The 27,087-nt window shown below is 36.4% G+C and overlaps 1 protein-coding gene across 8 annotated transcripts in view; it reads left to right on the plus strand.

Moving 5' to 3' along the window:
* Positions 1-27,087, plus strand: part of PRKN (parkin RBR E3 ubiquitin protein ligase) — a 1,292,328-nt gene that overhangs the window by 613,500 nt on the left and 651,741 nt on the right. The gene's annotated exons all lie outside the window — the stretch shown is intronic.

Genomic DNA, 27,087 nt, shown 5'->3' on the forward strand with positions numbered 1-27,087 from the left:
ATCAAATTCCTATTTTTATTTCCTTTGGGTATATACCCAGAAATGGAATCACTAGATTGTATTATAGTTTTCTTTTTATTTTGAGGGAAACTGCATATTGTATTCCGTAGTGTCTGGACTAATTTACACTCCCACCAACAGTGTATAAAATTCCCTTTCACCAAGCCCTCGCTGGCACTTGCCCCTTGTCTTCCTAACGGTCGCCATTCTCATAGGTGGGAAGTGATAGCTCATGGTGGTTTTCATTTGTAGCTCCCTGATGATTCATGATGTAGATTCGCTGCAGTCAAATGAAGAAGCTGTAATTAGCACATGGCGAGTATGTGGTATGATTGGACCCACAAGGAAGAAATAATATTCTAATATTTCTCAACCTGTATCAGTCAGTAATGTTCTAAACATCAAAGTCAATCTAGAATATTAATCACTAAGGAGCCTGTCATATTTTAGTTTGTTTCCCATCTCAGTCACGTTCATGGGTTTCCTTTACAACTTTCTGTTTTTCTCAGAGAAGTTGATTTTCATTTTTCTTATTGATGGAAGAAACGCATGCCATCATAGTGTGCTTAAGACTGTCATTAAACACTGAATTTGTTTTCATAGAATATACTTTCCCCTTGAAGGCATTTTTTAAAGATTTTATTTATTTATTGGAGAGAGAGAGAGGGAGCACATGAGAAAGATCATGAGTGAGGGGGAGGGGCAGAGGACGAAGGAAAAGCAGACTCCCCACTGAGCAGGGAGCCCGACAAGGGGCTGGATCCCAGGACCCTGAGATCATGACCTGAAGGCAGACACTTTACTGACTGAGCCACGTAGACGCCTCTCCTTGAAGACATTTTTATGGGCTCATTTGATTTCCTCTTCAAATTTGTATCTGTTACTTCTTATAGACTCTTCTGTTAGGTCCAGTTTCTTACCCTTGAATTTTTTGTTTGTTTGTTTGTTTTATCTTGCTGAGGTACATCTGTTAGTAATTTTATTTTCCTATTAAGGTATTTAATTTTATGTGTTAACTTGACTGAGCTAAGAAATGCCCCAATAACTGGTAAAACATTATTTCTTGGTACACTGAACACAGGAGCTCATCTTTCCCAATGCAGGTGGACATCATTCAGTCTACTGGAGGCAGGAGAAGACAGGTGTCCCAACTCAAACAGAGAGCAAATTCAACCTTCTTCTACCTATTGTCAGACTTATGTTACTTCTTAGTTTAGATTTTATTTTTTTAATCTGTTTTTATGTTTTACTTGTCTTTTTCCACCAGTTCTGAAGGATTTCTCGACTTTATCTTTTAGATCATTACCCCTGGAAGTGTGAAACATGAACCGACAACATTAATGTCACTTGGAAGTTTGTTAGAAATGTAGGATCTCAGCTTCCACCCCAGACCTGGTGACCCCGACTGTATTTCAACATCCTATGATCATTCACATGCATATGAGACTTTGAGAAGCAATGGTCCCTTGATTCACTTTTCTTTCCTGTTCACTCTCTTCAACAATACTTCTATTAATGTGGTTATTTGTCATAGTTTTAATTTCTAGCAAGAACTTCTTATTCTCTTATTGCTTTCTTGGCACCCCAGCAATTTTTGTACAGATTTCTCTCTCAATGCCAAGTTTACAAATCATGTTTTTAAAAGTTCTCTTCTGTTTCTTTCATGATCCATTCTCTTTTTAAGTTTTGATCTTACTTTATCATGTTGTTTGCTTATCTCAAAAATATCTCAAAAATATCCCTGCTTGCTTGTGAATATTATGATGAAATGATGTAATAATTAGAGGCGGGAGCTAGTGTGGATTCCCCCATTCCATTTTGTAGGCATATGTGTACCAAAATCCTATAATAGAGCTCCAGGATGTGTTAGTGAGTTCAGTTACCAGGTAGGCTTACCTTCTGTTCTAATGCTTTGCCTCTATTAGCTCATTTAGTCCCTTCAATAATCCTGCAAAATAGGAATGGTTACTAGTCTATTGTAGGGATGAGGAGCTGGGGGCAAGAGACCGAGTTGCTGAGTCACATGGTGAGTGGTAGAGTAGAGATTCAAACCCAGGTGGCTTGACCCCAAAGTCCACAGTCCTGATGATGACACTGCAGAAGGTCTTTCCTGTTTCAAGGGTATTTTAGTCTATTTTAGGCCTGAATGGAGATGGCCTCTGTCCCTTTCCTCTCTGCTCTGTTGCCCTAGGTCTAGAATCATCCAAGGCTCTGCTTACCTCTTTGTCTAGCTTCAATCCCACAGCGGAGGCTTCTCTAAGAACATTTTATCTTCTGTTTCGAGGATAATTGTTAGGCTTTTAGTAGTTACGTACAGGAAAAGAAGAAAAGAAGCCAGCTAGTTAGCACAGTATTTTGTGCAAGTCTTCTAATGGACAGTGCTGAAAGCTGCTTGCCACCTACTTACTCCTGATTCCTGAGTCACTTGACTGGGGACTTGGAGCCTTTTTTCGGTTCAAAAGAGCCAGCATCTCGCTGGTTGTAACCTCCTCTGACTTGGTTTATTTGTTAATATGATGATCTATGATTTTTCCTTTTTCTTTCTGTTTCTTTTTTTTAAAGATTTTATTTAATTTATTTTTATTATGTTCAATTAGCCAGCATATAGTACATCATTAGTTTTTGATTTAGTGTTCCACAATTCATTAGTTGCATGTAACAGCCAGTGCTCATCCCTTTAAATGTTAAAATGTTGCTATCCAAAAAAATTTTTAAAAATTAAAAATTTTTAAAAAATATAGCTATCTGGAGTTTCTCTATTAACTAAGACCCATTTTATAGGTAATATACAAGTAATATATCTTTACAGATAAAGGTATATTACCTTTGTCAGGTTAAGGACTTCTGTACCTGATTTGCTCTTTTTTTTTTTCCTTGTAACATAAAAGGGTATTAAATCTTACTGAATTGTTTTTTGTGTATTGAAAGCGATATTAAGCCATTCCCTTTTTTAGCTTATTCATATGTTGGATTACATTGATGGGGAGCTTTCAGAAAATAAACTGTCATTACATCTATTTGTTGATGATATATAATTCCAAATAAGGATTTTAACATATGTTCATAAATGAAATGGAATGATTATCACTATTTTATTTTGCAACTAATACAATGAAATGGGCAGCTTCTTTTCTTTTACTTTTCTCTTTTTTAAATACAAATAATGTCCCTTAAAAGTTGAAAGAACTCAGTTATAGAACATTCTGAGTCTGCTTATTCAAACCTTTCCTTTTATTTCATACGTACACATCTTCACTCGAAGTATTTATCTTTTCTTGCACTAACTTGGGCCCATCACCTTTTTCCAGGTTTTTATCCATGTCCTCTAGGATCTCAGTCACATTAGACGATGGCTGTTCCATAAAACCTGTGCTTGTTCTGTAGCTGTGTCTTACTTAAGGTCTGATTTTGTTGTATCTCTGTAATCAAGTGTGTGAAAGCTTCATCTACTTTGTTCTTTTTGCAAAATTCCTATTTTTGATATTAAGCTTTGCCATTTTTAAAATTCTTTATTTACGGATTGATTTTCTATACTATTTATTTCTCTTAATAAAACGGATTGGCAAGGTGCTTTTGCAAGGCTCTCTCTTCAGACTAAATTAAAAAAGTGAGACTAAATCACACTTTTCAGGATCATGTTGCTTGTAAATCCAAAGCTGAGAATCTTCAACCCACATGTTGAACCAGCAGGGTTTGGCGTGACGCAGAAGGGGTCTGCTGGTGGGGGTGAGGAGAGGACTGATTGATGGAGAAGCCAGAGCATTATGTTGTTACATGAAGAAAAGATCTAAATTCAATCTCTAGCTCTGGTGGACAGATCTCGGATGAACATGTAAATTACCAAATGGCTACTCCTGGCGCATTATAAAGAATTCGTTTCTAATGGTTTAAAATAGAAAACCATTAAAGGATATGGGACGATAGTAAAATCTTAAGTCCACATTCCAAGAAGTGCAGAAATGGAACAGACTAGCTTCTGCTGAAGTATGTTGGAAAAGAAGTTCTTTGGTTTCAGATACGGGTGGGATGAGCTGGCTGTAGTCTCTCTTCCGAGGCCCGACGTGCTGCGTTCTGGCTCATATTGATAAGAACTAAGCTGTGTGACTAAGAAGCTCACACTGCTAAGTGGAAAACTACGTAGCTTTAGTTGAGTCAGGACAATAAGCTTTAGTGGAGTCAAGACAATAAGCCGCCTTTAGGACCTTTGGAAGCTCTGCGGCATGCACTATAGTCAGGGCCGCACACAGTTCCCTGTTTACCTGTTATCAACTAAAACTATATTTGTAGGAAAGCTGATGCCTTGCTGAATCTAGAAATTGGCCAGATATGGAAGCTACTGGGGAATAGAAGATTGCCTTGGATATGTTTCAGCATGTCAAATGAAGGGAGAAAATAACTCTCAGTTACTCCTATTTAAAATGTTTTATACTGCTATCTGCATGAGAGAAATGTGTAAATGTCACTCTAATCTTACATAAACTCATCTTCCTTCTGCTCTTTGGTGCCATGAATTAAGAAGCTAGCAAGCCAGAAAATAAAATCTATAATGAACTAGTGGCAAATTTGTTATCTATTGAAGATACAGGGGATTTTCTTCTTCTTTTTTTGTCATTAATCAGAAGCAAACAATGCACTAAAAAAGTATAAGTTAATCTCACCAAAAATTTGAGCTGCTGGCTTACGTAGATGCTGCCAATGTTATCATTGAGAAGGGCTGAAGACGTGCAAATAAATAGTTCTCTATGTAGACAATACTGTTTAAACATGTATCTCCATTATGACATCCACCAGAGGTGTGGCAAAATGATAAGAGACCGACTTGATTTAAAGAATTTAATGTGATAAACGCAGGCAGGCAGATCGAATGCATGCTATGCTATTTTTGCTAGGCAGATCACTGGTATGATTTTAAATTTATGCCCCACGGATCTGTTCTTGGCCCATCTACATGCAGGCATGGCTCATCTGCCCTTTACATGTTGTTTATCCTGAGAAAGGATGTGTGGTTTGAAGTATTCATCTGGCACTCATATGATTACTGTTTCCTTTATAATTAGAAAAGTCAGTGTCTGGGAACCTTCTTATTTTATAGTCTCAGAAAGTGTGTTCTTTCAGGGCTGGAAGTGTCTGCTGCATTATTATTGGAGTCAAAAATTGTAGGTGCTGTAAATAAAGTGTTCTGTATCGTCAAGGTGTGGTATAAATCTTGGTTTGTATTGCTATTTTTAATTTAGAAATCTAGTTAAAGCAGATAGAAATGGATAATGTACAGCTATATTTGAGAAGAAGGTCTTTTTATTATTGAGGTTAAAAGGATATATCAGATTAATTTTAAGCGCACAGCATAATAATTCAATTTTTGTATACACTACAAAGTGATCACCACAATTACTCTGGTTACCACCTGTCACCAAACAGTTAATTCCCTTCACCCATTTTGCCTACTCCCCATTCCCCTTTCTCCCAATGACCCTCAATCAGTTCTCTGTATCTGTGAGTTTTCTTTTGTATTGTGTGTTTATTTGTTTTTTTTTATATTCCACATGTAAGCAAAATTTTATGGCATTTGCTTTTCTCTGTCTGACTTACTTTACTTAGCATAATACCTTCAAGGCCCATCCTTGTCATCTCAGAAAGCAAGATTTCCTTATTCTTTATGTCTGACTTGCTGGCCATTCTCATCTTCTTGACGTAAGCACCCCTCAGTGGGTGTTAGGTTGTTTTGATATTTCCATAATGTCGGCTATTGCAGATGATGCTGCAGTGAATACTGAAGTGCATGTATCTTTTTAAATTAATTATTTTCCTTTTCTTCAGACAAATACCCAGAAGTGGTGTAGCTGAATCATATGGTAGTTCTATCTTTAACTTTTTGATGGACTTCTGTACTGTTTTCCATAGTGGCTGCATCAATTTTCATTTCACCAAAATGGTACAAGTGTTTGCTTTTCTCCACACTTACTATTTCCCTTCTTTTTGATGATAACCATTCTAGCAGGTGTGAGATGTTGTGTCATTGTGGTTTTGATTCACATTTCCCTGATAATTAGTGGTGTTGAAAGGTCTTCTTCTGTGCCTGTTGGCTATCTGTATGTGTTCTATGGAAAAATGTCTCTTTAGATCCTCTGCCCATTTTTTAATCTTTTTTTTTTTTTTATGTTCTTGCTCTTGAGTTGTCTTGGTTCTTTATAGAACCAAGGATATTAACCCCTTATTGCTTATATGATTTGCAAGTATTTTATCCTATTCAGTAGACTGACTTTTCATTTGTTAATGGTTTCATTTGTTGTGCAAAAGCTTTTTAGTTTGGTATATTTCCTTCTGTTTATTTTTATTTATTTATTTATTTATTTATTTTTTACCTTCTGTTTATTTTTGCTTTTGTTGTCTTTGCTTTTGGAGTCAGATCCAAAAATTCAATGCCAAGATCAATGTTAAGAAGCTTACCATTCTGGAGGATTTTTTGGTTTCGGGTCTTACATCCAATTCTTTAGTCCAATTTGAGGTAAATTTTGTGTATTGTGTAAAATAGTGCTCTGGCTTTATTCTTTAAATACAGTAGTCCAGTTTTCCCAGCACTATTTATTGAAGAAATTGCCTTTTCCCCATTGTATATTCTTGGCTCCTTTTTCATAAATTCATTGGCCATATGTATGTTGGTTTATTTCTGGGCTCTATATTTTGTTCCATTGATATATTTGTCTGCTTTTATGTCAGTACCATATAGTTTTGATTGCTACAGCTTTGTAGTATACTTTGAAATAAACAATGACACCTCCATCTTTGCTGTCTCTTAAAATTGTTTTCTCTATTCAGGGTCTTTTGTGGTTCCATATAAACTTTAGAATTATTTGCTCTAGTTTGGTGGGAAATGTCATTGGGATTTTGATAGTGATTGCATTGAATTTATAGATTGCTTTAGATAATACGGACATTTTAACAATGTTCATTTTTCCAATCCATGAGCATGGAATATCTTTTCAATAATTTGTGTCTTCTTCAGTTTCTTTCATCAGTGTTTTGTAGTTTTCAGTGTACAGGTCTTTTGCTTCCTATGTTACATTTTTTTTCCCCAGGTATTCTATTCTTTTTGATGCTGTTTTAAACACAGTTGTATTCTTTTTGATTTTTAACTTTGATAGTTCATATTAATGTATAGAAATGCAACCTACTTTGTATGTTAATTGTGTATCCTGCAACTTTACTGAATTTTTTAATCCTAATGCTTTTCTGATGGACTCATTAGGGTTTTCTCTACACAATATCATGTTATGTGTAAATAGTGACAATTTTACTTCTTCCTTTACAATATGGATATATTTTATTTCTTTTTCTTGCCTAACTGCTATGGCTAGAACTTCCAATACTGTGTTAAATAAAGTGCCAAGAGTGAGCATCTTTGTCTTGTTCCTGTTCTTAGAGGAAAAGCTTCCAGCTTTTCAGTGTTGTTGTTTTTTTTTTTTTATGAGGTTAGCTGTTGGTTTGTCATATATGACTTTTATCATGTTGAGGTATGTTCCCTCTACATCCGTTTTGTTGAGAGTTGTTATCATAAAGGAATGTTGAATTTTTCTCAAATTCTTTGACTGCATCTGTTGAGATGATCATATGATTTTTATCCTTCATTTTTTTAATGTGGTGTAACATTTGATTGATTGTGGATATTGAATCATCCTTGCATCCTTAGAATAAATCCCAGGTGATTTGTTTTATAATACTTTTAATGTTGTTGAATTCCTTTTGTTACGATTTTTGTTGAGGACGTTTATATCTATATCCATCAGGGATATTGACCTGTAATTTTCATTTTTGTGGTGCCTGTGTGGTTTGAGTATCAGAGTAATGCTGGACTAATGAAATGAGTTTGGAAGCTTTCCCTCTTCTTGAATTTTCTGAAATACATTGAGGAGTATAGGTATTAAATATTCTTTGATGCTTAGTAGAATTCATCAGTGAAGCCATTTGGTCCTAGACTTCTGTTTGTTGGGAGATTTTTTATTATGGACTCAATTTTTTTCTAATAGTCTATTCAGATTTTTTTTTTATTTCTTCATGATCATTTTTGGAAGATGGCATGTTTCTAAAAATTAATCCATTTTTTTCTAAGGCTGTCCAACTTGTTGACATATAGTTATATGTAGTAGTCCCTTATGTTCATTATATTTCTATGGTATCAGTTGTAACTTCTCTTTCTGATTTTATTTACTGCACCCTCATTTTATTCTTGGTTAGTCTAGCTCAAGGTTTATATATTGGTTTTCCTGATCTTTTCTATTGCCTTTTTGTCTTTTCCTTCATTCTACCAACTTCAGCCATTGTTCTTTGTTGTTGTTGTTTCTTTAGGTGTAATGTTAGATCTTTTTTATGTGAAATTTTTCTTTTCCTTGGGATGGGCCTGTATTACTATACATTTTCCTCTTAGAACGGCTTTTGCTACCCCTCGTAGATTTTGCCCTGTTGTATTTCTATTTTCATTTGTCTCAAAACATTTTTTTGATTTTTTCCTTTCATTTCTTCATTGTCTTTTGTGGATGTATTATAGATTTTTACTTTGTGGTTATCATGAGGTTCACATATAGCAGTGTATCTATATTTTTAAACTGATAGCAACTTAAGTTTAAACACATTCTAACAACTAGACATTTTTACCCCCTTTACATGTTGTGTTTTTTAATGTATTATTTTACATATTTGTACTTTGTGTTTCCCTTATTATTTTAAACACAGTTAATTTTAATGCTCTTATTTTTTAACCTCCATAACAGCTTTATAAGTGGATATTCCATTACCTTTACCATATATTTGCTTTAAAGGAGATATTTTTACTTTTTTGTGTTTCCTTATTACTAATTAGTGCTTTTTCTTTTCCACTTACAAAGTCCCTTCATCATTCTCTGTAATGATTCTTTAGTGGGGATGAACTCCTTTAACTTTGGCATCTCTCGAATTCCTTTAATTCTGAATGATATAACCTTGCCAGTTAAAGAATACTTGGTTGGAAGTTCTTTTTTTGTGTTTTTGGCTTTTTTTCTTTTTCTTCTCAGGACTTTGAATATATATAATGCACTCTCTTCTGACCTTTAAGTTTCTGCTGAAAAGCTGAATCTTGTGGGGATTTCTCTTGGATGTAAGAAGTTGTCTTTATCTTGCTATTTTTAAGAGTCTCTCTTTAACTTTTAACATATAATATGTCTTAGTATGGGTCTCTTCATCTCATTTGGAACTCTCTGTACCTTCTGGACCTGAATGTGTTTCCTGCCTTAAATTAGTGAAATTTTCAGTTACTGTTTTTCTAAGAAAGTTTTCTGTTACTTTCTCTCTCTCTTCTCCTTGTGGGGCTCATATAATGTGAATGGTATTCTGCTTTCTGTTCCCCTATAGGCCCATTAAGATTTCTTTCTTTTCTTCCAAAAAGTACAATAAAACCTTGTTGTTGTTTTTGTTTTTTAAATTCTTTTTTTTTTGTTTCCATATAGGTGATTTGCACTGCCTTGTCTTCTAGGTTGCTGAACTGATCTGCTTCATTTAGTTAGTTTTTGATCCCCACTAGCATATTTTTTTCAATTCAACTATTATTCAATTCAACTATTATGTTCTGCAGCTCTGTGACTTCTCTTTGGTTCTTTCCCATATATCTGTATCTTTGTTGACGGTCTCATAATGTTCTTCTATTTTTCTGAGTCCCCTGAGTATGTTTAAGACCATTGCTTTGAACTCTCTATCAGGTAGATTACTTATCTCCATTTCAATAAGGTCTTTTTCTGAAGTATTATCTTGTGCTCTCATTTGAAACATATTCCTCTGTCTCCTCATTTTGCTTGACTCTCTGTATTTGGTTCTCTATATTAGGCAAAACAGCTATCTTTCCCAGTCTTAAAGGAGTGTCCTTACATGGAAGATGTGCCTTAGGGCCAAAAGAGCAGCTCTTCTGTCCTTCAGATCCAGGTGCTTAAGGAGCATCCCCTGTGTGGGTTGAGTGTAACCATTAGCTGTGGCAGAGCCGCAGCTGAAACAGAGGGTGGTTGGGTGCTCCAACAGGTGTGACTGGGCTACAGCTGTGGACTGGAGATCAGGATGTGGCCACTGGTACTAGCATGTTAGAGAGAGATCATCAAAGTGGCACCATCCAGCACCAGCACTAAAAGGATAGAAAGAGAATTAAAAAGTGGCTCCCACCAAGGCTTCTATCTCTGGAGAGAGTCCCAGTGGCTCCTGACTCTCCAGTAGAGGTTTTAAGACTATCAAGGTGGTCTCCTTCACATATGGTCTAAGTGCTGTTCAAACTGCTGTTTTTGTGCTGAGTCCTAGGGAGAGTGAATTTATGTGTGAGCCCTTTAAGAGGCTCTTAATTTATTATCTTAAGCCCTTATTTCCTTATCGCTCTGTGGTTCTCCTGGACATGAGTGCCACTGGTTTTCAAACGAGACTAGTTTTTGGGACTCATCTCTGTGCAATTACTGGGGGTTGAGGTGCCTGAGATGGGGACATAAACTGCTCGCCCCTTAGGAAAAATCCATAGCCTTTTGAGATCCCTCCCAGTTTGGCGCATCATACCTGGAATGGGGTTTTTGGCAACTTTGTCTTCACCTCTTCTACCCCTCTCAGTGGGACCCTTTTATCCTTTGTTACGGAGGAGCAGTTCAGCTACTTTTCAGAAGAAATTATTTCATATGTAGCTATAGATTTGCTGTGTCTGTGGGAGGAGGTGAGTTCAGGATCTTCCTGTGCCACCATCTTGAACCACCTCTCCTCAAGAATGAGTGTTTTGAAAAAAATAAATTTCCTGCTGAGATTTACCTGTAGTGTTCCTGGCATAAGGTAAGGTTCTAAATACAAATAATGTTGGGGCCAAGTAGAATGCACGTTTTGCCAGTAAAAACCTTCCAGCAAATTTTTTTCTGTGTCTTTGTCAATAGAAAGTGAGACTACTTTGAAATCATACTGCTTTTCATTAAAGAGGAACTGGGCAAGGATGGTCTCCAGCTTAATATCCTGGATCTGTGTGTGGGGGCACTCCGTGTTGCCCCTGCTTTTGCAGAGATACCTGGGAGCTGTTCTTGCTCAGGGGCTTGGGATCCCTTCCTTTGCAGTTTTCTTGTGTGCCCATGTCCAAGTTGTCTGTGCTGTGGGGAGATTAGAGAGCTTACCGAAGTGATTGTGGTGCGTGTGGAATGTGAGGTCCCTCCCAGATCTTGGCCACTGCAGTGTAAATAGGCTTTGGTACTTCAGGAACAGAGAGGATTAGGGAGACAATTCTGTCTCTGTCTCTTTGGCTCCTTTATATTTATCCAAGTCTTTGAACTTGTGAGCCCTTTAATACCTATGGCAAAGGGTGATGGTTTCAGTGAGAAGTGGCTTGATTTACCACTCTCAGTCTCTGTGTTCCTCATCAACAATGGGCCATCCCCTCTGTTTCTTCCACAGATTGGGCTCTGTGGCTTAGCAGTCCTACAACCACCTTTTCAACTTGCTATCTGGAATAAGACATGACTCTTTTATAGAAAATAAATGTATACATATATATTTTAAAATATTTGTTCAAAAAATGTGAATTTAATTTCCAGAATGTAATGTGAGAAGTCCAAGGAAATATTTATATATCTAAGTTATTTTATTTTAAAGAGCAGTTTATTATTCTTACGTTTTAAGATTATGGTAATGGGATACCTGTTATACAAAATATCTCAAGGAACCTAGCTGGATAATATTGATGATTGCTGTTATTTTTGATTGCTTACCAATATGCAAATTTAGCCAGGCCCCAAATTTCTGTTTATATAATTGTCCCTTCGGTTTTTGCATTAGTACTTACATCTGGACCCCTTGTTGTCATTTGAATGTTGTATTTAATGTTATACTTCCATCTTTCCTTTTCTCTTCCTCTTTCCTCTCTGAACAATTCAATTCAAAAGCCAAAGGGAATGCAAGGTATTCTTTTGCAGTGGGGAAGAAGTGGGAAGCCCTGGTTCCACAGAGCTGGATTTTGCTGAGAAAACAGAGAGAGAAGGAGCATCAGGATACCCAGGTGGTTCATGAAGCCTGAACAGGATGATAAGTAAATGTACACAGTGGGTTCCCCAGTGCTGAGATGCAACACCCTGAGTTGAGGTGGCCAGGGCTTCCCTGTGTGGGGTGGCTGGCCTAGTGCAGGATTTGAAAGCCAGCAGTTTGTCAAGTACAATCATAAGAGGGGACAGCGTGGCATGGGAACGCAGACCTGAGCACAGTGAAGAGACAGCCATGTAGAAGTGGGGTCTGTTGGGAGATATCAGAGCCCAAGAGAGTGAAAAAGACATCTTTGTGAAGGAGAGAGTGGCTGCAGGGAGGGGCTATTGCAACAAACAGGAGAACTGATGAAATAAGAACATTCATTTAAGAGTAATGGTAGCCAGGTTTCTCTTCATCAGAGAACAGGGTTGCAAATAGGGAAAGAAAGCAAGAATAAACCCTATAGGATTGGGTTGGAATTTGAGTTATTGTTGTGAATTTGTGGTATATAATTATAATTATATAATTTATAATATTTATATCAATATTATTTGAAATAAATGTAGAATGAAATAACTGTTAATCTCTCTCTCTCTCTCTCTCTCACACACACACACACACACACACACCCCTCCCTATTTATTAACTTGCTCTGCTGAGGGGACCTCGAGCAATGATACTTCAGTAATAAGCATGCCTAGCACCTAAATCTTGGTTTCTAAATACCATGTTCCAGGACTGGAGCAGGAAAAGGAGATGAGACTGGACCATCTTACTGTTTCAAAAGGCAAGGAAGTACTCTAAGAGTGTTGGGGACAGTGAAGAAGGCCAGAGGAACCAACTTATAAGGGCTCCAGCTGGCGAAACATGGGACAGTTTGAAGCATCAAGATAATGATAGTAATGGAACGAATTAACTCATAAAATGAAATAGGAATCCATGGGTCTATGATGAATAAATGGAGAGTTTGTTGGGAAACAAAACATGTACATCATTTCAAAATATCTACCTCTAAAATAAATACTAATTACAGAGGATAAATTTGTAGTACAGAAATTTGACAGATGCTACCTTAGGTGAGCGATCCAAGCGAACTTCTTCAGTGATGGGAAAATTAGACCCATGTGCCTCCTAATGGGATGCAGTGAGAAGGGCCCAACATCACTTCTGTGGTATTCCTGCTTGAGTGCTTATCTAGAATCATGAAGGTATAACAGATGAACCCAGATAGTCTGTAAAGTAACGTTCTGTAATATTCACAAGAGTCAAGCTTGTGATAGTTATGGAAAAACTGAGGAACTGTTGTAGGCTAAAGTATGTAATAAGGAATGACAATGAAATAGATTGCATGATTAATGGCTAGTATTTTTTTTAAATGAAGGACTTAACTGGCATAGCTTAAATGGGGCCTGACGATTAAATGATAAGAATGTGTCAATATTAATCTCTGATTTGGATAAAGGGACTGTGATAAGGTAAGAGAATATCTTTTTTGTTGAAAACATAAACTTAAGGTTTCAGGTACAGTAGGGCACACCAGCAACCCACTTTGAAAGAATTGGTCTTTATATTATACTTGCAACTTTAAGTTTGAGGCATTTCAAAAGTATAAACAAGTATTTTACTTTAGTTAACATTATCCTGTTGTCTGCTTTATGCTAGGAATCCTAGTTGAAGATAGTGGAAGAATTTATAAAATTGAAAATACCAAGAGTCTTTGGTGTGACACATTCCCAGTTCCTGAAGGACTGTTTCTCCAGGAGGAACAAAAAGTTGACTTTTAATAAAAACAGTTTAACTTGTTGCAGCATGAAATTTAATTAAGTTGCAAGGAAATTACAAATTTAATAAAACTGACCATTCATACCCAAAGCACATTTTTTTTTTTGCTATATATTCCTTAGAATACTTTTAAATTCCCTAAACAGATCGAGGTCACTAGAAATAGTTTTCAAAAAAAGTTCATAGCCATGATGTTAGGAGTGATGGCAAAAGGCCATAAGTGATTCAATCGAAACTTTGAACTAAATTTAAAGAAAGTGCAGATTCAAATTGAAATTATACTCTATTTGAAAGTAGTGTAGAAAAATGAAAGCTGCCATCAATTAGCTTTGTTTAGAGGGATGTAAATGCCCTAATGTTCCAACATCTCCCCAAACCAATATACTTTTATTAAAGATATAGTACATTTAATTTTTTTTTTTACTTTGAATCATGTGTGTTGGAAAATGACTCCAGATTTTGTGAATTTGTGATGGCAGATAGCGCAGACTTCTTTCAACACCCATCCCCCACTCCCTTCACTTGCTTATCTAGTGTTCCTGGTGGGGACTCTGGTTGGGTTCCAACACCTTCCTCTGGATTTGCAGAGAAAAATTCTCTTTAGGCCATCCTACCAAGGTAGTAGACCACTTAACTCTTCCAAGTACAAGGAAGAAAGGTCTTCCAACCCCTCCATGCTGTTGGAAGGGGGTTAATCCTAATCTGACTTTATCTATAGGGTAATAGGAATATTCTAGAATGCAGAAGTGACCATGAAATGCAAGAGGGAGGGATATTTTAGGGAGGGGATTCAGCATGCACATGGGCATGACCTGGGATTATATGGTAAGCAGAGGAAACTACTACTCATTGTTGATGAGGAAACTACAAACAACTGTTGTTTAAGCATGGGGTTTGATTCCCACAAGAGCCTGGTTAAGGACGTCTAAACTAAAGGAACTCTCATGGAAGGAAGTGGTATTGAAGACTCTCTGGATGCCGCAGGCCAGCACACACAGACAGCAGGAGAGGTAGGACACTTCCGACTCTAGTGTGGACTCTTCACCCGCCACAGCCACAGAACAAGGAAACTATTGGTGGTCTTATCAGGTCTGAGAGGATTTGGGTCCCTGAGGGAAAGAGGCACTATTTAAAATGTGGATCCGCATCCACTGTTCACCATGACCTTGCTAGAAGGGTGTGTTGTGCTGTGCAGTGCCAACCGGTAGCAATAGGATAGTCTCTAGCCATTCAGGAGCTCGTACCAAGCAATCATCCAAAACTTGAGGACAAACTTCAATGAAGTCATCCAGAAAGTCACGAAATGTCACCAACACTAATGAGAACTACTAGAAGTCTCTAGTTTGGTGTCTTACCCAATAGTGAAAAACCAGTAACTTTGCCTCGGTCTTGCAGTCCTCCCACTGCTAAAATTCAAGAAACTTATATTTTATTAAAGCACCTAATCTCTTAGTAGACTAACACATACCAGATCTTTCAATAAGCAAGTAAGGTGTGCTAGAGGGATGTGCTCAAGTTTTTGACTAGTTAGTATGCTTAGTTACAAAATTGTGATGACTGTAGAAGGTAGTAGAAGCTACTGAAGATTTCTGAGCAGCGAAGTGAGGTCGTTAGCTTGGAGGTGATTGAAGAGGCAGTAGAGCTATTTAGTAGGTAGAATCTATATCCTTAATAACCATTTAGAAATTCTCCAAGTTGTGTTAACCCACATTTGAATCCTGTCGCCCTCATTTGCTATATATGAATTTGGGGAAATTATCTCAACTCCCTAAGCCTTAAGTGATCCACTTGTCAAATAAGGACACACTGCTTCCCTTATAAGGCTTTTGTGTGGCTCATGTGGTTGATGTATGAATGTGCTTTATCCATTGCACCTAATAGTGTCCTAACATGTTTGATATTCTTTATGTTGACTTTAGTAAGTGGTATTTTTATGTAATATTTTTAAGAGGGTCTTTTATATAGAAACATTAGCTATATTGTGAGAGATGGTTATAATTTTTTGCTGAGAAAAATAAATCTTTCTAGTAATAGTCAGGGTAATCATAAACATAGGAGTGCTTTCCAAGTGAAGCATGCACTTAAATGAGTCAAATTTTGAATGACTCCACACTATTTATTAAAGGATTAATGAGAAGAAATTGGTTAGTTTATTTTTATTTGCCTATGCATCTGTGACCACAGCAGAATCAGATATCATTGGAGGATTAAATATCAATAGTTCATAACTCATTTTTAGAGCATAGTGAGTAGAATGTTTGGGAAGTTGGCTATTCCAGAAGAATTTAAAGGTGTATCCTAAAGTGCAAAACAACAAAATCTTTGGGTTATAACCTTTTATCAGTGTTTGGGAAGTACCAGTATTATAATCTCTAAGTATATAGATATCTTAAAGGTTATAGTTGTTCATTTACCTAACATACTTTAATTTGTCAGCTATACATACAAAATAGTTGCCTTAAAGGACAACAGCTGTTAGGGACCCATCTTTCCCTCTGCACACTTGAACCCATCAAGTAACAGTTACCTCTTGTCAAATGAAATATTTGCCAAGCACCATGTATATGTACAAGATGGCCTTTAACTTCCTCCTCATGGCAACTCTCTAAGTCAGGTATCACTGTCCTGGTTTTACAGATAGTTAGACTGTTGAAGGAAAAAAATTGAAGATAGAATATTGTCCAAGGTCTCAAAGCTCTGCACAGTTTGAGGGGCAATAACACCCACATATGTCCAATTCTAAAGCCCACATCTTCACATCAAACCGTTCCAGCATCAGAATTTTTCCTAGACATTTAGCTTGCATCAATATATTTTAGAATTTACGAGAGCCTTTGAAAAGAAATGCAAATGAGTAAATACAGATATTAAGGGCAGGCATCGGGAACATTGCACGGAAATATGAGTTAGCAGAAGCAAAAATATAGAAATTTATTACATTATTTTTCAAATAAATAGCTCATAAGTTACTAACTGCTGAAGTTTTTATCGGATTTTAAATTACAATAAGATAATTCACATCTCCATGTAAACTTTTAAAATCTGTCAGTATTGTTTTTGTTTTGTAAATAAATAGACTAGTATTTTCAAATACTTCATTTTAAATAAATATAAATATTTTAAATAAATATAAATATTTTATTTTATTTTACTTTATTTTAAAGTATTTTAAAATGCCTTCTCAAAATACATGATGTTCTGCATACCAGTTCAAGGTTGAAAGGGTTAACTGATCAGTTTCAAACCTACATTTACCTCGAAAGCCCTCCCTGCAAAGGGCCATAAAGAGGAAGACCCTGAATTTCACAATTTGCTCACCTCGTTGATTCGTAAGTGAAGTCCTAGAGGTGAATGTCTCATGAGGACTAATTTATCTCTGCAATGACATGTTTGTGGCCAGGACCCCATTTCTTTTCAAATATACTCTTGACCTGACCTAACTCTAGAAAAATTAAATTCGTGTATCAGTGTAATCCACTTGCAACAATTCTAAGGCCACCTTAAAAAGGCATGGCGTGGTGACCGTGCATAAAACGGCATTCTCCCTCAGCCCCACTCAGAGATCTTTGGTCCCTCTGTTCTTCTTCATAGTGTCTGTCTATCTATCTGTGTATCATCATCATCTGTCTTATTTTTTTAATCAGATAATCACCAATCAAATATCACCATGAACACCCCCCATCTCACTCACCTCCCACTAGATTGAAAACTCCACAAGGGCCTAAAAACATGCCTCACTCACTTAATAAAGTTCTCAAGAAGTATTATTTGGTGTTTATATTACGTTGTATCACTTCATATGTTACTAAATATTAGTTGATACACACACTTCTATAAACAAAAATCTGGAATTATACAAGATAAAAAGCTTCATAATATATTTTTTTCAATAGGAAACTTCAAAATGCATTTAAGGGATCGATTTTTCTCTCCTAAACTGATACATTTCATTTTGAGAATGAGTAAAATCATGGGTGAAATACGTGGTAAAAAGTAAGTTACATGTGACCACATTTTCTTAAGTGAATTAAAACTAAAATATAAAGTGAAACCACGTGACCTGGAGAACTGGGCAATTTAGATGGTGTCACAGTAAGAATCTGCTTAGATCTTCCTGGTCCCAGGAGAAACGCAAAATTACAAAATGTATTTTATTTGTAAAGTCCTTCAAGTGAAGGTTGCTTCTCTGGTATAGACCCAGGTCAAGTGGAGGAGGTAAAATACTTGTGAAAGTAACTCAGTTACCTAAAATCTCAAAAGGTAAGTCGGAGCCGAGGACTATTTCATTGCCTTTTCATTCCTAAATCACTTGCCTGAGCTTCTTCCTGTAACCCCAATTCCCAGGCAGCACTGGGCTGCCTGGTTCCCAGCGCGGGCACACTTTCCCCGGGTTCCCGGTGTCAGCACGGTCTCCTGCACTTGGGATGTGTGTTTGACTTGCTTCTTGACCTGCTGTGTGTTCTGACCTTTGAAACACCGATCCCTGTGCCTGCCAGCTTCTGGGCCCGTCCTAGCCTGCATTCCCCAGCGAGGCTTCTCTTCCCAATGACTCTGTAGAGTCCAGTAGATGCTATGCCAGTTCACTTAGTGTATTTCTTTCCATTCCTTTAATTTATTCCCTAAACATGTATTAAGAGCCTATCGAGTGCTGAGCACTAGATGACGTCCAGGACAAACTACAGAAATCATGGCTTGGTCTCTGCTCTCAGGGGAGTCCAGCCCAGCATGAAATGGATGCCTAATCACATCGTCACGAACAATGCCACATTTAACACGAATTCCTGAGGTGTTTTTCAAGAGATATTTTATATGTATTTATATATACTTGTAAATGTATCTGTGGGGACTTCAGTTTTAATCACTTAATCACTTAAATAAGTATGTGGGCCAGTACGGGAAATAGCAACTGGCCCATACGCTGAGAACCAGATCTCTTACGTTCAGATACACCCGCTTTTGAGGTAGAATCTGTTTGCTCCAACATAAAGGCTAAATGATATCACTTAATTTGTGCCCTTCTAACCCTGGTGTCTTTCCTAGAGAGGGAGAGAGAGGTACGCAGGGCGAGGTGGAGGAATTTTACTGGAAAGATGCAGAAAAGAAGAGAAATGTGAGTCCGTATAATACCAGTAATACACAAATTGATTCATGAACTTGAGGAGGAAGTCAGGAGCCGCTGCCTGTCAGTGTCGTGTTCTCCGTAAGGTGCTGGAGGTACCGGCAGAAGCAAGGAAAGGAAGCGCAGCTAATAATTTGGAGATACTTACACCTTTGCTAGTCTCTTTCACAGTATAAAGGCATTAGTGGGAGTGACAGGAACAAGTCATGAACCATTTACTTAGGCTATCTGGAAGGATTTAATCTCGCTGGGGTCATGGAGTTGAGTATTCCCTGGGAATTGGAGCTACTCTGATAGGCCCTATCTGTGGGCCTGGCATCCGGAGATAAGAGTTTAAGTCCAGCTGGAATTAGAAGCAGCAGAATTAGCTGGAATGCAGGCCTGTAAACCTTTTGGTTCAAATCATGAAATGCCTCTGGATAGCAGTTCAAATCTCTCCCGTGGAGTTTAGGCTCTGGGGGCTGAGCACGAAGCAAACACTGGTCATATCAAGGACTTTGCTGCAGTGTGCACCGTAAAGTCAGCCCTATGTGGTGCAATCTATTATATTTTTTTATTAATCTTGTGATTTGGGTTTTTTTGTTTTTTTTTACAAAGTGTCTCCACAAGACTAATTTTCCACTTCATCAGCAGTCATATGTTTATCTTTTAAAAAGACCAGGGAAATTGTCTGAAAGGGTAGCGATTTTAGAAGCTGTGAGGAGCTTTTGTGTATAATGTGTAGGTCCATCACTTTAAAACATCAAAAGTAATGGTTATTAAACCATAAAACAGCAGACAAGGTGATAATACTGTATTTTTATTTGTATATGCTCATTTAGCTGCCAAAATGATACCTTTCAAAAATATGGTGCGTGACCATCATTTCTATATTTACTTATTACTATGTCGTATTAAAAGACCAAAATAATAATGCATATGTTAATAGAATGACAGACTCACAATAAGGATGGGGACTTAATTATAAACAATAAGTTACACTGAAAATTTTATTCCATAACTTATATTTTTGTAATAATAATATATGATGAATGTTCCGTCATCAAAACAAAATTTGCCAATAAGTAAAACAGGTGGGCCTGGTTTTTTTCTATGAAATTAAACAAAACAAAGCACATGTATGATGAAGCACATGCGATTCAGGTATACCTGGGTTCTTTGTTTTTTATCAGAGTGAACCCCTTGACTGTCTAACTTTGGTTCTTTTAAAAAGGCAGAAGGCCATAGATGCCTGCAGCGTTCAGAGTGCATTAAGATTTCCTTGTGATGTTCATTTTAGTGAAAATAAATTGCTCCATAAGCATCACAGTGGATTGCTAGCAGGTCAATTACTTCACAGGACCCCTGATCCTAGACTTATTCACACTTTCTCCATTTTAGCAATCTTAGCTTGATGCTATTGTGTGTGTGCCTAATGGTTTTGATAGTAACTCTTAGCTTGAGTGTTTAAAAGCCTTCGGAAGCTGAACAGGGAAGCATGAGCATTATTAGTAAACTGTACTAATTGCATATAACTGCTTCCATTTTTCCTCATTTCTGTCTACTTCTAAACAGTTATATGATGTAAATAGCATTGAATTATACGTTCTTTATTAGAATTTCTTTTTAAATTATGATAGTACATTTGTTTAATGTTATATAACTGTACATTATGGGAGGTAATTCCTCCCATAATTAAAAAAAATGTTTATAATAGCATAGCAGGAATATGCAAGTATAAAAATAAAATAAAACGAGAAATGAAATTTTTAATAAAATGGGATATTTCTATTAAGATATATATTCAAGAGGTATTCAAGAGATATTTTAAATCAGTCTTGAGGAAAGATAATACATCCCAGTATGCGTCAATGATACCTATTAATATACTATATAGATACAGCTTTTGTGATGTACTGTATTTAGAATTGACTAGAAAGAAAATGTCTTGTAAAATGAGAAAGTAGAAAATTTGGCTGTTCTGTATTGAGTTAATGGGTAACAATTAGGCACAAACAAGTGGAATATAGGCAAAACCAGTTACCTACTCGGTAATGCTGTTGTCTGATTTATTTCCTTTAATTCTGGCTACTGTCTCTACCACAAGGAAAACATATGTTTGGACCTAGACTGTGAGATAGAGTCTATAAAAGTTCCAGAATACTTTATTCAAATTCTCATACCAATAAAGACAGAAATATTTCTAAAATTCAATTTACTTTTATTTTTTCAGTGTTCCAACATTTATTGAAGACAGAAATATTTTAAAATAAAATGTATATAAATTTTTCCTAGAAATGAATTTCAACTGGCCAGTTATTACTTTTGCTAATTCACCATTACCTTTTTATTAGAACATAGTAACAATGTATAGAAAGTATGCAAAGTGTAATGTACCCTTACCTCTAGGCATAAGTTCTTCATTCTTATTACAAATATATATTAAGAATATATATATAAAACTATAATAACTTATTATACCTAAGATACCTAATAAAATTAATGATAATCTTTTAATGTTCCCTAATACACAGTAAGATTGTCAAAATATTGGTATGAATACTCAAGCTGGGTAATAAACACTGGGGGGAGGGCTTGATATATATTCTAATTTTTTTTAACTTTTTTTAAATTTCTCTTTAGCATAACAGAATTCATTGTTTTTTGTACCACACCCAGTGCTCCATGCAATACGTGCCCTCTTTAATACCCACCACCTGGCTCCCCCAACCTCCCACCCCCCGCCCCTTCAAAACTCTCACATTGTTTTTCAGAGTCCATAGTCTCTCATGGTTCACCTCCCCTTCCAATTTCCCCCAACTCCCTTCTCCTCTCCATCTCCCCTTGTCCTCCATGCTATTTGTTATGCTCCACAAATAAGTGAAACCATATGATACTTGACTCTCTGCTTGACTTATTTCACTCAGCACAATGTCTTCTAGTCCCGTCCATGTTGCTACAAAAGTTGGGTATTCGTCCTTTCTGATGGAGGCATAATACTCCATAGTGTATATGGACCACATCTTTCTTATCCATTTGTCCGTTGAAAGTGGCATCTTGGTTCTTTCCACAGTTTGGTGACCGTGGCCATTGCTGCTATAAACATGGGGGTACAGATGGCCCTTCTTTTCATGACATCTGTATCTTTGGGGTAAATACCCAGGAGTGCAATTATAGGGTCCTAAGGAAGCTCTATTTTTAATTTCTTAAGGAATCTCCACACTGTTCTAATTTGCATATGTTTGAAATTTTTTAAAATGAAACTTGAAGTGTACAAGTCAGAAGTTTTATTTCCATTCACAGAGTTTTAGAGCCATGGCTATCATCTAATTTTAGAATACTTTCATCACTTTGAGAAGAAAATCTGTACACGTTAGTGGTCACTTCATATTCCCCTCTCAACTTCATCCTTCTCCCCATCCCTGGGAGCATTAATCCACTTTCTCTCTCTCTCTGGATTTGCCTATTTGGGGTATTTCATAAAATGGAAACATGCAATTTGTGGTCTTTTGTAACTGCCTGCTTTCATTTATACAGTATTTCAAGGTTCACCCATGTTCGTTGCATGTTTCAGTACTTCAATCCCTTTTATTGCCAAATAATATTACACTGTCTGCATGTACTGGGTTTTGTTTATTCATCAGCAATGCATGTATGGGTTATTTCTACTCTTTAATTACCATACAACCTTGTACAAGATTTCCTGTAAGCGTATGTGTTCCAAAGTGGTTCCACCAATTTACATTTCTGCCAGCAATGAATGAAGAAGGCTACAGTTTATCCACATTCCTTCCAACACTCATTATTTTGTGTGTGTGTGTGTGTGTGTGTGTGTGTGTGTGTGTGTGTTTAATTTTAGCCATCCTAGTGGGCCAGAAGTAATACCTTGTGGTATTGACTTACATTTCCCTAATGAGTGATGATGCTGAATCTCCCTGAATATGCTGATTGACCGTTTGTATGTCTTCTTTGTAGAAATGTCCATCCAAGTCCTGTATCCATTTTTTTTTTAATTGGGTTATTTGTCTTCTTGCTGTTGAGTTGTAAGAGTTCTTTATATATTACAGATACAGATTCCTCATGAGACATACAATTTGCAAATATTTTCTTCCATTTGGTAGGTCACCTTTTCACTTTATTGATGGGTTCTTGAAACACAGAATTTGAATTTGAGTGCATCAGCACTTTCTTTTTCTTTCTTCTTTTTTGTTTGTTTGTTTGATCCTGCTTTTGGTGTCATATCTAAGAAACTATTCCTAAACCCAAAGTCATAAAGATTTACTTTTAAGTTTTCTTCTTAGAGTTTTATAGTTTTATCCCTCACATGTAGGCCTCTTATCCCTCTGGCTTAATTTTTATATGTAGTAAAGTAGGGGTTCAACTTTATTCCTTTGCATATGGATATCAAACTGCCCTAGTGTCATTTGTTGAGGATGTTATTCTTTTGCCATTGAAATGTCTTGGTACCATTGTTGAAAACCAACTGAATATTTGATTGAACTTACCAGTACATCCATTAGGGCCTGGACCCTTCTTTCCTAGAAGTTTTAAAACTAATAATTCAGTATCTTTATTCTTTATAGGTTTCTCCAGATTTTATGTATATTCTTGAATAAGCTCCAGTAGTTTGTTTCTTTCTTGGATTTGCCCTTTGCATCTTGGTTCTCCAGTTTGTTGGCATAATCTTATCTGCTTTTACAAATGAATTATCAGCATCTAAAATTCAGTCTCTTTGTTCAAGGTATTTCCTAAGCAAATACACATTATTTTTACTAAGCTGATTTTTTTCCCTAATAAATGCTATTCTCCTAAAGATTATAATAATGTGACAAATAGTTTGGCAAACTGACAAAATATCCAGTTAATTTCTTTTTCATATCCAGTTAATTTTAAAACTAGCCATGTATTATTAGTTGGTAGCTTTCTCATGATTGAGAGAAACAAGTTGCTTCTTGCTCCTCATTAATTTAGTACCTGCTAAGAGATGGCAAAATCATGGAATTGTCCCAGATCCCACACCTTTGACTCTCAGGATGCTTCTGGAATCATTGGATTCTTTTGGGATTTTTACCTTCTTGGAATTACAACTGGGATTCAGATACACAGTGCCTTTTTTTTTTTTATTCCTCTGCCCAATTCCTTTCTGAATTATGAGAATATGGATAATACTGTGACCTCTTTAAAGGTCCCCATTGATGTAGGACAGGTTAAGGAATTTGGGCCACTACTCGAATGCACCCCCATGTAACCCAATTTTGCTATTTCCTTCCACCTCTGCGTTCAAATTGTGACCCACAACTCAGAGGAATATTAGAGTTCCTTAGTGTAATAAACTGGCAGTCCATGATGGTGTGCTTACTCCTTTGGAGCTCTGATGGTCTAGAATTTGGTCTGTAAGCACCTTGAGGTAGATACCATGCTGCATTCAATTGTGAAGCAGAGTGCCTAGCATGGAGTAAGTGCTCATTTCTGATCTAAATTTAAATAAAATAGAAATCTTGTCTGCAGCTCCAAATCTGTCTCAACAAAGTTCAAATATATGTTTGATTTCTCTTTCTACTTTCTTTTCCTTATCAAGATGGCACACGTCCTCTTGTTCTGCTCTCGTATTAAAATTGACTTTTTAGGTCAGTTTCTCCTATATTTATTTTGACATTGTAATAGAATTTTAGTCCTTGTGTTAGAGACTGGGGCATTTCCATTTGAAGCATTTTCTAATAACATGAGATGAGAGAGTCCAGCCATAAAGAAAAAGATAAGTGGTACTTAGATTAAAATAAAACCAAAACAAAACAAATGAACAAAAAATGGCCTTTCTTGTGGATATATTTGTATTTTTCAGGCACACTTCAGTGGTGACTCGAGCACTTGGCCCATCTCTGAAATCACAGAAAAGGAGCTTCCTTTTCTATGAAATAAGACTGGTTAGGTGAAGCGTGCGACCGGGGATCCTATGGCATATGACTTGCTACTTACAGCCTATGTTCCTTTCCAGGCATTTTCATATTTTCATCTCAATTTAGACGTGGATTTCACTCAAGAACCCTCCAAATATTCATGTATTTTATTCAGCAAATATGCATTAAGCCCAAATTTTATGCACAGCAGTCAAGGAGATTCAGAATAGGTCCCTTCTCTGAAGGAGCTTACGTTTTATCTGAAGAGACAAATTTTCCACAGGTAATGCATAAGTAACGACGTAGTTAAAGTTGAGATAAATGCTGCAAAGGCAAGTACTGTAAAAGCTGCTCATACCCGCCACCCGATGTGCCCCTTTCCACCTGCTGAGCACACTTCCCTAAGGTGGGCTAGCTTCCCCCTGAGGCACTAATCTTTGTCCAGGGATTCCGTCTTAATCCTCACTTTCTGGTTCTGATTGGCACTGAGTTTATCACCTAATAAATACATTTTGAAAACACATTTTTTCTTTTCTTTTTTTTTTTTTTAAAGATTTTATTTATTTATTTATTTCAGAGAGAGAGAGAGAGACAGAGTGATAGAGCATGAGAGGGGAGGTCAGAGGGAAAGCAGACTCCCCATGGAGCTGGGAGCCTGATATGGGACTCGATTCCAGGACTCCGGGATCATGACCTGAGCCAAAGGCAGTCACTCAACCAACTGAACCACCCAGGCACCCTTGAAAACACATTTTTAAAGATTGTGTTTTGTAGTGCTGACATTGCGGCTATGGTAACAGCTTCTGATTTTGCTGGTCCATCTCTTCCTCCTTCTTCCTTTCCATCGGTGAGAAAGGTGCTAGTCCAGACCATGTTTGTGTGCCATGGAACTTTCTATACTCTGAGAAAGATCATCTGTTTATTTTCTTTTTTAAAGATACTCACATCCCTGGATTACTCTGATTCCAAGGCAACTAGATCTGGTAACATAAAGAATCCTTTTGTGCACTCTGACTTCCACGTTTTGAGAGGTGCCCAGGCCAGTTATGAACTCATTAAAAATTTAAGATAGTGGGATGCCAACTTGAGTAAGTTCATTGTAAATAATAGGAAGAAACCTTCCCTAAAGAGGAATCTATAAGTAGGATAATGAAAGAGTCTAATTTTTAATAAAGAGAAGGGCATGGATTAATTGTGAATTCACTCTCCACTTCCTTGTTGTGTGACTACTAAAATCCCCCAAATGACGCAAGGACTTCAGTGAAGAAATTTCAAGGCCTTAAACAGAGAACATGATTAATGTAACTTACTGGATGGATAGAATACAGTGGAGATGCTATCTAATAGGCACTGTTATGTAGCTTTATTTTAAAAATCACTTCATAAAAAATTTAAAAAATTAAAAAAATTAAGTAAAAATCATTTCATCACTTTATATTCATTTGCTTTTTTTTTCCCTCAGTTGCTTTTATTTACAAGAAAAATCTCCCAGTTCTGAGACTGGAAATACTTTTTAAGCATAATACAATTCTCTTACAAAATATCCTTAGATTGGGGTTGGCATCAATGAAAGCAATGAAATAAAGATGTATCCTGGAGTTCACTTATCCCAACTATCCAATGTTAAAAAAAAAAAAAAAAAGTAACCTACACTGAATGCTTATTTTATTGGAATTTGACCAGTTTAAGTTGAAAATAACTGGAAAAAAATTGAATCCCCCCCTCACTGGTATGGGTATTTTTCAGTTATTCAAGTTCAAAACAAAATTGCGATTGGTCTATTATTTGAGCTCCCTTAGTATATAATACATTCCTTTGTCAAATATTTGGTATTTTTATGTCCTCCACCAAATTATGGGATATTTAAATGTGGTACTGAAACTTAGTCATCTTTGATCTCTAGCTTAACACAAAGCTTAGTCAATACAGGATAGAAGTTTGAATGACTAAATAAGCAAATATATATATATATATATATATATATATATGCATATATATATGAAATCATATGAATATATATGTATATATATGCATATATGTTATATATATGTGTGTGAAATCATATGTAGGTTGAAGGCTATAAGTTAATATAAATAAATATAATTAATAATAATATTTTAGAATCAAAAGATCTGTAATATAATTGACCCTTTAATTTCAGCTCACTTGTTTTTGTATTTGGGGCTAGTGCCTCATTGTCAGTCTCCATTTAAGCAACATAATAGGATTTAATCTAGAATTATTTTAGCTTGGTTTTTCAGGCCTGCCTTGGTTCTTTAATGAGGATCTCTTTATCTCCTTCTTCCTCTCCCTCTCCCATAT

This window comes from Mustela putorius, unplaced genomic scaffold (genome assembly GCF_011764305.1).
Source record: "Mustela putorius furo isolate JIRA1106 unplaced genomic scaffold, ASM1176430v1.1 tig00000450_pilon_pilon_pilon, whole genome shotgun sequence".
In the NCBI taxonomy this organism is placed as follows: Eukaryota; Metazoa; Chordata; class Mammalia; order Carnivora; family Mustelidae; genus Mustela; species Mustela putorius.